Source organism: Myxine glutinosa, chromosome 1 (assembly GCF_964187855.1).
Source record: "Myxine glutinosa chromosome 1, kmMyxGlut1.1, whole genome shotgun sequence".
In the NCBI taxonomy this organism is placed as follows: domain Eukaryota; kingdom Metazoa; phylum Chordata; class Myxini; order Myxiniformes; family Myxinidae; genus Myxine; species Myxine glutinosa.
Window position 1 is genome coordinate 132,927,090 of NC_136261.1, and position 13,951 is coordinate 132,941,040.

Sequence of the window (13,951 nt, forward strand, 5' to 3'; positions counted from 1 at the left end):
GACCTGATGCTGGTGGAGGAATTTCAACAGTGTGTCCACGAGGACATCAAAGTGTACCTGCAGGAAAAGAAAGTACCAAAGTTGTGGGAAGCAGCCACCATGGCAGATGATTATGCCTTAACACACCGGATAGGGGTCCACGAACCTAACTCCTCGCCTAGATCTCCGCAGGGGAGGTGTGGAACAGCAGGTGCGGAGAACGACAATACATGGCGGCGGCCTCGAGATGAATATGGGGACAACGCTGATACCCGAACTGTTCGAAATCAGGGGGCTACGGGCCCAAGACAAACTTATTTTTCGGGGGGCCCGAGGCAGACCACGAGTTTTTCCTCCGGGCCTACTTGCGCTTTTTGCAAGAAACCTGGACACTGATGTCCAGTTGTTACCTCATGAAAAGGGAAAACCCAGAGCGGAGTCCGACTAGTACAACTCCGAATGCGATGGCAAACGTAAGAAATCGCCCACAGAAGAGTTACCAACCATTTATTTATGAGGGGTTGGTCTCACTCAAGGGAGACTTGACTAACCCAAGACCGGTTCAGGTTTTGAGGGACACAGGAGCCCATCAATCCTTAATGCTTGAAGGCATTTTGCCATTGTCAAAGAGTACCGCAACTGGTGATAGTGTTCGGTTACAAGGGATCGGTGGCTGTGTTAGTGCCCCACTTCATGTCATCCATTTGGAATCCGATTTGGTGTCAGGACCGGTCACCGTCGGTTTACAAGCCACGCTTCCTGTAGAGGGAGTATCTGTGATTATCGGAAATGATTTGGCCGGGGGGCAAATTTATGGTAACCCGAGGGTGGGTAAAGAGCCCCGCAGGGGAAATAATACCACCCCCGCTCGGGATGGCGACAAAAGTTCCAATTTATTTGTAGGGGGACTGAACTTCAACACAGAGGAAGAAGTTCTGACCTCTGTCTTCAACAGATATGGGCCGCTGGTGGAAGTGCGGGTGGTAAAAGACAGGGAAACGCAACGGTCAAGAGGGTTCGGCTTTGTCACGTTTGCAAGCACAAGAGACGCCAGAGAGGCAGAGAAGAATTGGAATGGTAAGGATTTGGAGGGTCGGACCATAACAGTAGGGAAGGCATTTCGTAGGCGTCGAGAGGTCTACAGAAGAGGACAACTTGGCGGTAGTTTTGGGGTTGGCAGCAGCCGATATTACTATCGAGGCTCCCAGAGTTACGGCACCTCCCGAAAGAATGAAGGTCAGAGCACTGGCCGAGAAGGAGACCGCCAGTCAGGTAACGGCTGGGACAAGGGGTCCCACCGTATCTGTTAGGAGTCTGGAGAAGTTGAAGCACTATATACGGGGGAGCCACCGAGCCGGGGCTCCTACATGGACTAACCGTGAACGCCACGTTCTTAAAGGCGTCCAGGTAGTGAACTTTCCTGCACGGACTAACCGTGAACTCCATGTTCTTAAAGGCGTCCATGTAATGAACTTTCCTCCCTGGACTAACCGTGAATTCCACATTCCTTAAGGCGTCCATGTAGGGAATACTCCGCTGGGCCTCCCGAAAAAGTGCTATAGAGAGGTTTAAATTTGGGGGCTTTGGTCACCACCTCTTAACCGTCATCCAAGAGAAACTAGAAGTGGTTGACGCTTGGTCCAGAGGGAATTAATCTAGGGGATTGTGTGAAATTTTGTTGCTTTATTTTTAAGTGATGACTGTGCCCGGGAGGAACTGATGATTTGGGGGGGGGGTGAGTTATCTGGTTTGTTTGTCCAAGTTGGCTGGCAAAGAAAATTTTCGCTGGGTTCAAACTTTCTTTCTTGAAGGGGGGGAGTGTTACGAATTTATGTGAATTACTATTCAGGTCTTTGCTTATCAAGGTGTAGTCGATTAACGGTTGTTGTGATTAAAGGGTCAGGAGCCCTTCTGGGAAAAAGGAGACCGGAAACGGAAAAAAAAAAGACACGAGGTCCTGGAGAAGTGACATTCTTCTTCTTCCTCGCCGAGCTCCGAGGCGAGCGGTATCGCTATTGAGCAACGTAACAGAATCGGCGTTTCAAAGCCCGACGGGCGAAAGTAATTACCCCGTGACACGTCAAAGTGCCGTGGGTTCGTGCACGGAACCAAGCGTCCGGCACAGTTCACTTCACCGTCTACCAGGACGCGTACGGGTCGCACTTTGGGCCTCGCGCGCGGTGCAAGCCGCGCTTGGTTTTGCCCCGTCTACAAGGACGCGTACGGGTCGCACTTTGGGCCTCGCGCGTGTTGCAAGCCGCGCTTGGTTTTGCCCCGTTGCTTGTCAAGGAGGTGTGCGCTGCAGCAGCTGTCCCCGGTACGAGACGGGCACGTTTGGAGCACGTCCGCCCGGGGTTCGTTCAACCGCCCGTGTGCGGAGAAGAGAGACATTGTGAGAGACATTGACCACGGAGGGAGTCGGGAGTGGGGCTCACATGAGGAATGTATAAGATGGCCATCTTAGAGTTAGTGTAGATGAGTTTACATCTTTGTAGTATTGATTGCTGATTGTTTATGGTTGATTGCTCGGGGAATATATCATTGATTATTCCGGATCCTTGGTGTGGGGTTTCTTATTGATTGGAATTCATCTTGATTGCGTTACGAAAGCGCATACATAATAGATCTTTCTGGCGGAGTTCCTCTCACGGTCCGGGGGTCACCGAGACCAGGTAGTCACCGGGAGGACCACATAACACCTATTCAGATCTACCTGACTAGATATTGCTCTACCACACCGACATAACAATATGCTACTATTATGCTGATAGAATATAACTGGTGAGAATGTTAACCTCTACATGTGAAGGTGTAAAATGAAAGAGAAGAAAGGAAGAGAAGAAGGGAAGAGGAAGAAGCGGGAGCGCGTCACTGTGGAAGGGGAACGAACTCAAACGGACACCAGAGTTGAAGGGAATGAGAAGCAATAAAAGGGTTTATTGTAATAAGGATCGGAACAGGAAACGCGACGATAAATCGAATTCCTAAATTGGGATCCCACACACCAGACTCAACAACAGGACACAGGGATGAATGAACAAAATAAATCGTCATGTAATTGTGAATGTAGGGTGCGGTCTTATCTGCCCGTCGTCTTGCAGTGTATCGTCCAATGGTGCTCCAAACTCCAGTGCGGAGAAATCCTCCGTCCGCCTCGCACGCTTTGCTGGGCCCGAGCCAACGCCCTCGCCATTTGCACACGAGGTCCCACCCATTCACAGCACCGAGCCTCGCTCCCGCAACATGCAGATGGTGAACCCACAACCACCAGGACCTCTCAAGACCAAGAAGAAGTGCAAGAGCTTCAAGCACAGAGAGATATCGTGCAGCGCAAGACAGCCAGAGACATGCCGCACAAGAGACAGAGAGTGCAAGGGCTGGAGCTAGAGCTGCTGAAAATGTCCTGCAGCGCCCTTTTATAACCTTGGCAGTGACGTCAGCATTGGTGCGCCACCAACCAGTGCCTTCCACCGAACCTTCCAGCTCCTTCCCTCCAATCACACGTTCCCTGTGGCATGGTCATAGCTCGTGGTGTAGCTGACGGCGGCCACCCGGCGGTGCCCTGATGTGGCTTCTTCCAAAGTCATTGTAAGGGAAGGGAATTTAATTAGTGTGCGCTAATGGGCCTATATAAGTGTTTACAGATGCGCGTTGCCATAAGGGCCAAAGGTTTGATTACCAGGTGTGACACGCAAGGGCTGTTATCTTTAATCCCTACAACTACCTAGCACACAAACATCCTGATATGTTCACAGGTATACTCCTCAACCAACAAACCGGACTAAACACACAGAAATTACAGGGCAGATTCCTTATCGTGACAGATGAAGCATGTTACCTATTCAGATCTAACTGACTCTAGATATTGCTCTACCCCACCAACATACCAATATGCTACTATTATGCTGATAGAATATAACTGGTGAGAATGTTAACCTCTACATGTAAAGGTGTAAAATGAAAATGTCTATATTTTTCAGAGGTGCTCCTCAAAGACCCAGAGTGGAAAGATATGTTGAAGATGTGGTTCCCCAATACGGCCTTGCCACTTTCAAGACATTCTTTAGACTTTCACGGTCTACATTTGAAGAGTTGCTGACTATAATCAAGGGATGTCCTGAGCTGCAGATGCGAGAAACAGCAGCTGGAAGACCTCAAATACCAGTTGAGAAAGATCTTCTTATGCATCTTTGGTATATGGGGTCTCAAGAGTGTGTCAGATCTATAGCAGATCGTTTTGACATTTCAGAGTCAACCTTTGTGACTCATAATCGGCGCATGTTGGATGTCATGAGTGACCATATTATGCATAAACTTATTACTTGGCCTAACCCTACTGAATACAGACAAATATCGGACATGTTTCAAATTAAGAAGGGATTTCCTGGAATAATTGGAGCTCTGGATGGTACACACATACGTATAAAAGCACCACCAAAACATGAAGCCGACTACATCAACAGAAAAAGGTACCATTCCATTATTCTGCAGGCGGTGTGCCATGAAGACCTCCGATACACTGATATATATGCAGGCTGGCCAGGACGGGTACATGATGCCAGGGTGCTGAGGAATTCTCCTCTTTGGGAAACAGGCCAACATCTCTGTCGTGAATACCACATCCTGGCAGATGGAGCCTACCCATGTAGAAGGTGGCTCCTCACACCGTACAGGGACAACGGTAATCTGACTTTTGAACAGATAACATACAATTGGTGCCTGTCTGGCTCAATGGTTGTTGTGGAAAATTATTTTGGTATATTGAAGGGGCGATTCCGGAGATTGCAGTACATCGACCTACAAGACGTCTCCTACATAACAAAAGCTCTTGTATCAGCTTGTATTTTACACAATATTTGAGTTATCGGAGGGGATGATCTGATTGATATATTCGAGGATGACCAACATGCAGCAAATGTACAAAGTGTGATATTTGCGGACAATGACGCAGAAGGACCGCTAAGAAGACTCCACCTCACTCGTCAGTTGAACATGTAGAAGTGTGTTAACTACCAACTTTACTTTTTCAGGATTTTTGTTATGTTTCTGGGATTAAAATTGCTTGAGCATCTCGCTCCACATCATACATTTACTCGTTTGAGAATAATCATCTTTATATGGAAGCGATGGCTATTTATAACAAACAAGTTTATATTTCAATTATTCTTACATGTCTACAACTGATTGATGAAAACTGAACCTGATTCCTTCATGTAACCTTTATGTTAATTATAATCAGTTTACAAGTGTCTGAAAGTTTGTCTTTCTTCATTGTCCTCGAACAGTCCAGTATATCAGTCCTTATAGGATCAAGGTGATCACAACTACAAGGGATTTGCTCACATTTTCAACATGAAAAATAAATACAATTTACACAAAGCTAATGTTCCTAAAATTTTACAAGTCTGGCCTTCAATTTGAAAAAAAAAGAATTTTTTAAAAATTCATAACTTTGGTACAAGTATTTTGAATTCACCTGTTTTCTGCACCCAATCAAAACTATACAGGATCCTTTCCCTAACCGTCAAATTTTAAAGAACTATAAAGGGACAATATCAAACTAATTGCCTCAATCGTAGAACAATGCTCAATAATTCTATTCCACTCGTAGATATATCCAGATTTGAAATTCACACACACACACACACCCAGAATGAAAGTTTATGCACAGGTTCTCATATAGTTTGGATCAAGTGCAAAAACCTGTTGATTTTCCACATCCTTGTATGTCAACAACAGCTATGTATTTTAAAAATTCTTGTTTTAAATATTAACCTTCACCCTACTGAATTAATTTAACGTGTATACTGTTTGGGCAGCATTTCATGCCTGCAGTAGGGAGGTTAAGACTAGACCAATTGCAGATAAGCTTGGTTTGTGCAACTTGTATATACATTTCATGGTGAAACTAAGCACTGAAGAGGAGTGAGAAAATCCCACATAGTTGGCATCAGCATTGATCCCACAAGGACTAATGTACTGGACCATCTAACAAAGCATCAAAATGAGTGATCAAGTTTCCATTTTGTTCAACTTTTGTTGGATGTAAACCATGTCTGAAAACGTACGGATAAGATATCAACAGTTTTTACAATTTACCTATCTCAAACCGAGAAAATAAATTGAGTCAAATAGGGTATTTATTGTCCGGTTTCTACCTCTTCGGTACCACCACGGACAGGGTCCCTTCTTCAAAGTTATTGTCCAGGCGGGAATTTGAACCCACGACCACCATATTCGAAGTCTGACGATGTACAATGAGGCAAACGCCATGGAGTAGATAAAACAGTATAAGCCTAGCAAGATAAATTTTACAGCATGACGGTCAGCTGCATATGTTCCCAACAGCTTTCCACATAAGTACAACTTTACTACCATTGGACACTGGACAGTGACTTAACGTAAAGTCCACCATTTCGAATGACCAACATTTTGCACTTGCAACCATTGATTGTATATGGCAGAGGTTGGGATGCAATGCTACCCTATATGTACAATTTATGCTTTACCTGTACCAATCTGCTCATGTGGGCTTCAACAAAGCAGATGCAATGAAAAGTACAAATGATTCAGGTTTACCTCCAACTGCCAACAGATTGTGATGTTAGTGTCCTGGTACGGATAACACATCCAAGCTGTGTTACTGCTTGGTGGATTCATGTAACTGACATATCAAAATACATCCATCTCAAATGCACAATGTCACTGCCATTTGATTTTTATTTAAACAATCAGATGATTTAAAATATTTCAGACAATGTTCATATAAAAACACATTTAAAAAACGTTTGTCCCATTTTACAACTAGGAAAAAATATATATTTTATAGGGAGGGGTGATTGGGTGAAAATCAGTGAGGACCTGCATCGGACAAAAATGTCAAGAAACTGCTAGTCCTTAAACTGCTGGCAAGCATATCTTGCTATAGAGGATACTAGCAGAAGTACCCGGCATTGCCGGGCGGGGGAGGGGAGGGAAGGGGGAAGGGGAGAGGGAGGGGGGAGGGGGAGGGGCGGGGAGGGGGAGGGGAGGGGGAGGGGAGGGGGGGAGGGGAGGGGAACGGGGGGGAGGGGGAGGGGAAGGGGTAGGACAGAAAGGAAGGGGTAGGGGGGAAAGGGAGGAGCATGAGGGAAAGGGAGGGGGATGGGGAAGGGGTAGGGCAGAAAGGAAGGGGTAGGGGGGAAAGGGAGGGGCATGGGGGAAAGGGAGGGGGAGGGGCATGGGGGAAAGGGAGGGGGAGGGGAGGGGAGGGGGAGAGGAGGAGAAAGGGAGGGGGAGGGGGAGGGAGGGGGAGGGAGGGGGAGGGAGGGGGAAGAGGGGAGGGGAAGGGGTAGGACAGAAAGGAAGGGGTAGGGGGGAAAGGGAGGAGCATGAGGGAAAGGGAGGGGGATGGGGAAGGGGTAGGGCAGAAAGGAAGGGGTAGGGGGAAAAGGGAGGGGCATGGGGGAAAGGGAGGGGGAGGGGCATGGGGGAAAGGGAGGGGGAGGGGAGGGGAGGGGGAGAGGAGGAGAAAGGGGAGGGGGGAGAGGAGGAGAAAGGGGAGGGGGGAAGGGAGAGGGTAGGGTGGAGGGAGAAGGGAGGGGGAGGGTAGGGGGAGGGGGAGGGGGGAAAGGGAGGGGAGGGGAAGGGAGGGGGAGGGAGGGGGGAAGAGGGGAGGGGAGGGGGAAGAGGGAGGGCGGGGGGAGGGGCGGGGGGAGGGGAGGGGGAGGGGGGAGGGGGAGTGGGGATGGGGGGAGGGGAGGGGGATGGGCAGGGAGGGGAATGGGGGGAGGGGAGGAGAGGGGGGAGGGGAGGGGAGGGAGGGGGAGAGGAGTGGGAGGGTGGGGGGAGGGGGAGGGGGGAGGGAGGAGGGGAGGGGGGAGGGGAGGGGGAGGGGAGGGGCGGGGAGGGGGAGGGAGGGGGAGGGAGGGAGGGGGAGAGGAGTGGGAGGGTGGGGGGAAGGGAGGAGGTGGAGGTGGAGGGGAGAGGGGGAGGGGAGGGGGGAGGGGAAAGGGTAGGACAGAAAGGAAGGGGTAGGGGGGAAAGGGAGGAGCATGGGGGAAAGGGAGGGGGAGGAGGGAGGGGGATGGGGATGGGGTAGGGCAGAAAGGAAGGGGTTAGGGGGGAAGGGAGGGGCATGGGGAAAGGGAGGGGGAGGGGAAAGGGAGGGGGGAAAGGGAGAGGGTAGGGTGGAGGGGGAAGGGAGGGGGAGAGGGTAGGGTGGAGGGGGAGAGGGTAGGGTGGAGGGGGAAGGGAGGGGGAAGGGTAGGGGGAGGGGGAGGGGGGGAAAGGGAGGGGGAGGAGGGAAGGGGAGGGGAGGGATATAGATGGTTACTGGCAATTGATCACATCCAGAAATGATGTAATCCACACAATTTATGTACTTTACATAACGTTAATAGGAATACATGGCCGTGTAGATGGGAAATACAGTTTGTTTGAAATAAATCACAAATATCAGATGAAAGTGAAAAAAAACCTATGTGGTGTGAATGGCAATGTTCTTCGCTGAAATGTGAAAAAACTGAATTACGTGCGAACGCATAACTGTGAGATTATGGCGGCAAAGTTGGAACATCACGTGATCCTAGCAGAAGTACCCGGCATTGCCGGGTGGGGGAGGGGAGACCCGTACATTCCCAACCCGGACATTCGCCCTCTCGACTCAAGCTCGTATTCGATTCGTATTCGAAATCGAAAGGGGAAATCCTTCGTATTCGAATTCGTAAACACGAAATATGAATTAAATTTTAATTCATATTTCGTGTTTACGAATTCGAATACGAAGGATTTCCCCTTTCCCCTTTCGATTTCTTTTTCCCTTTCTCTTTCGAATTTCCCCTTTCGAATTAAAATTTAATTCATATCGCACAAAATCGACACAAAACACGGTCGCATAAAGGTGAAAAACGCAATGGCTTTTCGCCCTGAATCACGTGCAAACGTGTGACGTGTGACGGGATGGAACATCACGTGATCGCTCTGAGCGAATCAGCGAGCTGCTCGCACTGGCTGAGATTAGCGGGTACTTCGCTGAAATGCGCTGAGATAAATATGAATAAAAAATATGGATCTCGTCAAATATGGTCTCAGCCATGTTCGTCCCAGGCTCAATGGCCATGCCTATGCCAAATATCAAGCACGTGAGCCTCTCCGTTTCGGAGTCTATCGGTAACATTACACACACACACACACACGCACACACAAACTGTGTTTTATATATATAGATGTCACATTCTGAATGTTACAAGTACATGTATCACTTTTTCATTGTTTCAAGTAGTGCCTTGAAAATTGACATTTTTTCATCGTGCATATCTCTGGCTTCTTTACGCCTCTCTTCATCCATTCGTTTTTGTTCTTCAGTATATTCTTTCAGAAAGTCTAAAACGGGTGTAGCCCCAGAAGAACGTCGTCTCCGCTTTGCCTCTGGAGCAGATGTTGATGGCGATCTCCGAGCATCACTCGGCACAGATTCCGCTTCAGACTCCTCACTGATGGCCATAGCTTGTGTGGAAGTTGAGGGCAATGATGACATTACTCAAGTCGCAGTCACATCATGTCTGTCTTTGAACATGTCGTCAAATCTGTCCTCAAACTCAAAGTCTCTACGGTCTCTACCGGTAGAGTTTTGGTTTCTTTTGTGGCGTTTGTAGGCTGCCCACAGTGTCTTCCACCGACCCTCAACCTGGTCTTTATTAAAGGCTGTGCCCAAACGTGTGTTAAGTTTATTAGTTATTTCTTCCCACAGAGATTTCTTCCGATATATACTGATGACTCAAACTTAGATTTTCTTTCCTGGTACAAATCAATCAGCATCAATGTTTGTTGTCTGTTAAAGAGACCACTGCTGTGTTGGCTTGGTTCATCTTCTTCGGCGACAGTCATCTCACCAGATCTTGCCGCAGTGCAACTCGCTGTTAACAGCAAAAGAAAAAGAATTAAATTTCATTGCTTCATTACAGTTATAACATGGTTATGTGCATTGAACTCCAGTTAGAAAAATTGGCACAAACTTTCGAAATATAAAAATTACCATCCGATACTTTGACAAGTGGATGTGAACTGTCGGTTAAACGTCAATGATAAATGATATAGTTTTTGTGATACAATTATTAAGGATGAAATGAATAAATGTGGCGAGTTTCATGTTATAGAAACAGTTCGCCAAAGTGGCGACAGTGGGTTCATTAACATCTCCCTAGTATATGCTTCAATTGATCTGGTGGAAACCATCAATTTCAGCTATTTTTCAGCTGTAACGCCACAATCCTACTGAGTGATTGAAGAATTTAGAAGTATGTATCCAATATCTTGATTAATCTTGGACTACTTATGTCGTGCAATTAAACATGCTATTTTTCAAATGACAAAATTTAAAAAACAGGCACACCATTGCCAATAGCTGGTGTCAGCAACTCCATCCAGGAAACTTTTTGTTGCGGGGAAAGGGATTTTGGAGCCATCTTGCTGAGCGTGTTCAAATCAACATCATCAATAACCCCACTTAAATAGGTTTCACATGATCTTGTTGATACATCATCAAAGGTGGCTGACATACCAAGTGTTATACCCTGCGACTGTTTGGCCTGGCTTGTGAGGTTGTTCAGCAGTCCGGCATCACTAAGTACCTGAATGGACTCGATAGCAGCTGAAACCAATAATTGTTATTGTAGCACAGGCAATTAAAAACATCAAACAAACACTACAATAGTGAGATACTGTAAAATAAGTTATATATAGTAATTAAGTAAATAATGAGAATTAGGCCTTACATTTTTTTTGACTTGGTTTACGGATCCGCCGACCTTAAAAATCGAAAATCAGAAGAAAAAAAAATTTCAAATCAAGAGGTCTTTTTTATACCGCCGACGGTCGATTGCTTTGACATTAAAAAATAATCCAGTACAGACTTAGATTTATCATATTTAACAAATAACCAAAACCGGGTCCAAGATTTTTTTAAAATTTTTTATCACCCACCGATCCAAATCAAACTTAACATGATTGAAAAAAAATTGTAGAATGCATTTTATTTTTTATTTTTGTTCGACCTCCCGACTAAATTTTTCACTATCAAAATCCGTAAACCAAAAGAAAAAAAAAGTCTAGCCTTATCTGAAGTTTTTGCAGTTTATTTCACTGCAAGTTATTTTGATAATAATTCTGATTTCATGTTTCATTGTGTTGAATTATAAAAAGATGCTCGTTTCTTAAACTCATAGTTCCTTGATATTCGAGCATGCCAAGTACTGATGTAAGTTACAAGCGTACAAGAAACTTAATGTTATTTTCAGTAACAATGTTAGTTTAAAAATTGTAAAAACATCATCCACTAAGACAAGCTCCAATTGTAACCAAAGACACATGCACATTATACATACAAACGTAGAATATAGCATCAGTGATTGGGAAACCCGAGAGACATGAGCCGACGGCTCTAAAAAAAATTGTGGCTCAAACTTGAGCATGGTTGATGAGCCGAAGGCCTTAATGGACTTTATTTTGATAGAAATTACTGCATCCCAAACAAGAAAGCTCAACCCGAGGCATTGCTTATAATATAAATTCAGCTTCTGTCTAACATAAATAAATCTAGATCACATCATCACTTATCATACCTCTTTCCTAATGAAGCTAATTTAGTTCTTAAATTCTCTTTTATATGATATAATCGCATAAAATAAATCAGTTGTGTATGTTGAAAAGAAACAACAATTCATTTGCAATGCCAAAATTTTGTGAAATATATTTTGTGAGTCTTCAAAATTTTGTGTAACTGTTGTATTGTTTCTTGCACTCAATTTATTTGAGTTTTACATTGAAATAACTTCCACGAAAAATCAGGGACATATCACATTCACAGTAACAGTGTGCTGAAAGAAACCATGTCAGTTAAAACCACAATGGCTCTATCTTGAAAGAGGAGAGCCTACTATAAGCAGTTTTAAATGCCATTGCATTATTAGTTCATGTGCAAATGTCTAATACTTGTAACTACAGACTCTTTTCTTTTGTTTTTATTTATTTCCTTAGTATTCTATGCTACTGACTCCGTAGTTTTGAATATCGGCTCATACTCTTCCAAAATGGCTCATCACAAATTTTTTCAAGGGCCATAGGCTCTTATGAACAAATTTGTTTCCCAATGTAGACAATGTTTTCCACTGTAGCATGCTTTTTGGATTAAAAAAACCAGAGATAAAAATAATGTGTAAGGAAAGAACAATGTAAGGTTCATTTATAATTTTCATTTATACATGTTTTAAGTAATTTACAAAAAATATATATAACAAACCATACACATATGGAAGCCCTTCAATGACATGAACGAAACCAAATCTGTAAAAAGTAATGCTTGCATTAAAAAAAGATGAATATAGAACATATTTATTTCTTTTGTTGGAACATACAGTATCTAAATTATTACAATCTACTATATCCACAAATGCATCAAATACATGCAATAGGTATTAGACATTTTGAAACATTTCAGTTACTCTGTTATATTGTTGCGGATCTCAAATGTCGGCCTTCCCCTTACCAAGGGGGAAGGAATCCCCTTGTCTCTTATCTAGCCGACGTGATCCGGGGCTATGACGTTCCTTCCGGTCAGCGCTGAATAGGGTGGTAGCCGAATTGTTCCTATTACCTAATTACCAGCGCCTCCCAGGAAGCAAGGAAATAACCCCGCCCGAACCACGGTTGTAGTGGAAACGCCAAGCGATAGCGAGCCATGACCCGGGCCGTTAACAGGTACTAAACCCGATCCGAGCGGTTGTAATCGTGCCACGCTTACCCAATGGAAGAAATCACTAATACGGTCGGATTAAGAAGAAAGGAAGAACAGATTGGTTTATTAACACTTTGTACAATGAAAAAGAAGAAGCAGAATACACAGTGCAGCCTTAAGAACAGTCTTAACGTATCCCCTGGACAAACGGGCCCGCACACACAGACACACTCACACGGGGATGTAGATGGTCAGGGTTGATGGTCCAGGGATGATGTCCACAGCTCGTTCTCCGGGTCCCCGACTCGCCGTGAAGAAGATGGTAGGACAGATGGCAGGCGTTCCCCGCGTGTCGTTGGCGCGGACCGGACAATTATCGGGGGAAAGGTACGCTAGGCTGGCGGTTACTTCACGGCTCAGCCGCGTATGTAATAAATGAACCGGCGCTATATGCACTCCCAATGCAGTTCAATACCAAAGCGCCTCTCCCACAAGTCCTCTGCAATGCGCCGCTTCCAATAGTCCTTCAAAGCCAATTCTCAACGGGACCTTTCACAGTCAAAGTTCCCCAGCGAGTTCTTTACACAGGCAATCCTCAAAGAGTCCTTTAGACAAAAGCGCCTCTCCCAATAGTCCTTGCGAGGGCTTTGTGCGCGCTTATATCACCACGCCTTTACCACGCCCTATCAGGCCATGTCAGGCCATGTCGCCCAAGCCCTGGTTGGTCGTTGGCTCTTACCGGCTCCGCCCTTGACGTCTGCTTGACGTGGTCACACCCCGACCTCGCGCTCCTCCCTCTTTTCAGGCCTACCTCGTGGCATTTGGCTGGTTTGAGCATCCTAATGTGAGGGCAATAGCAAACATGGGGCACGGACTGGATGCTGCCCAACGAGGTAGATTTGGAGGGTGGGCCGCAAAATGAATGGGACCTACTCTTATTTATTTTACACAACGCAGGTATCACTATTGGGAATGGCCTTATTCTACACATGTACTATGACATAAATAATGTTCTAAGGTGGCCTACGTGTTGCATGTGGACTAACTATGGGGGCAAACCTTTAACCTTTATTAATCAATATGTACATTCTCAGAACCGCAACAATATGTTTATTCTTAATGTTAAACTAAGAACAATGCCATGCCATGCACAAACCATGTTAACTCAACTATTTTGAAGATTATGTACAACTGGTTGAAACATCTCGACTCTTATCGTGTGCTAACTAGTAATGTTATTTCAAATCAAAAATTCACAAT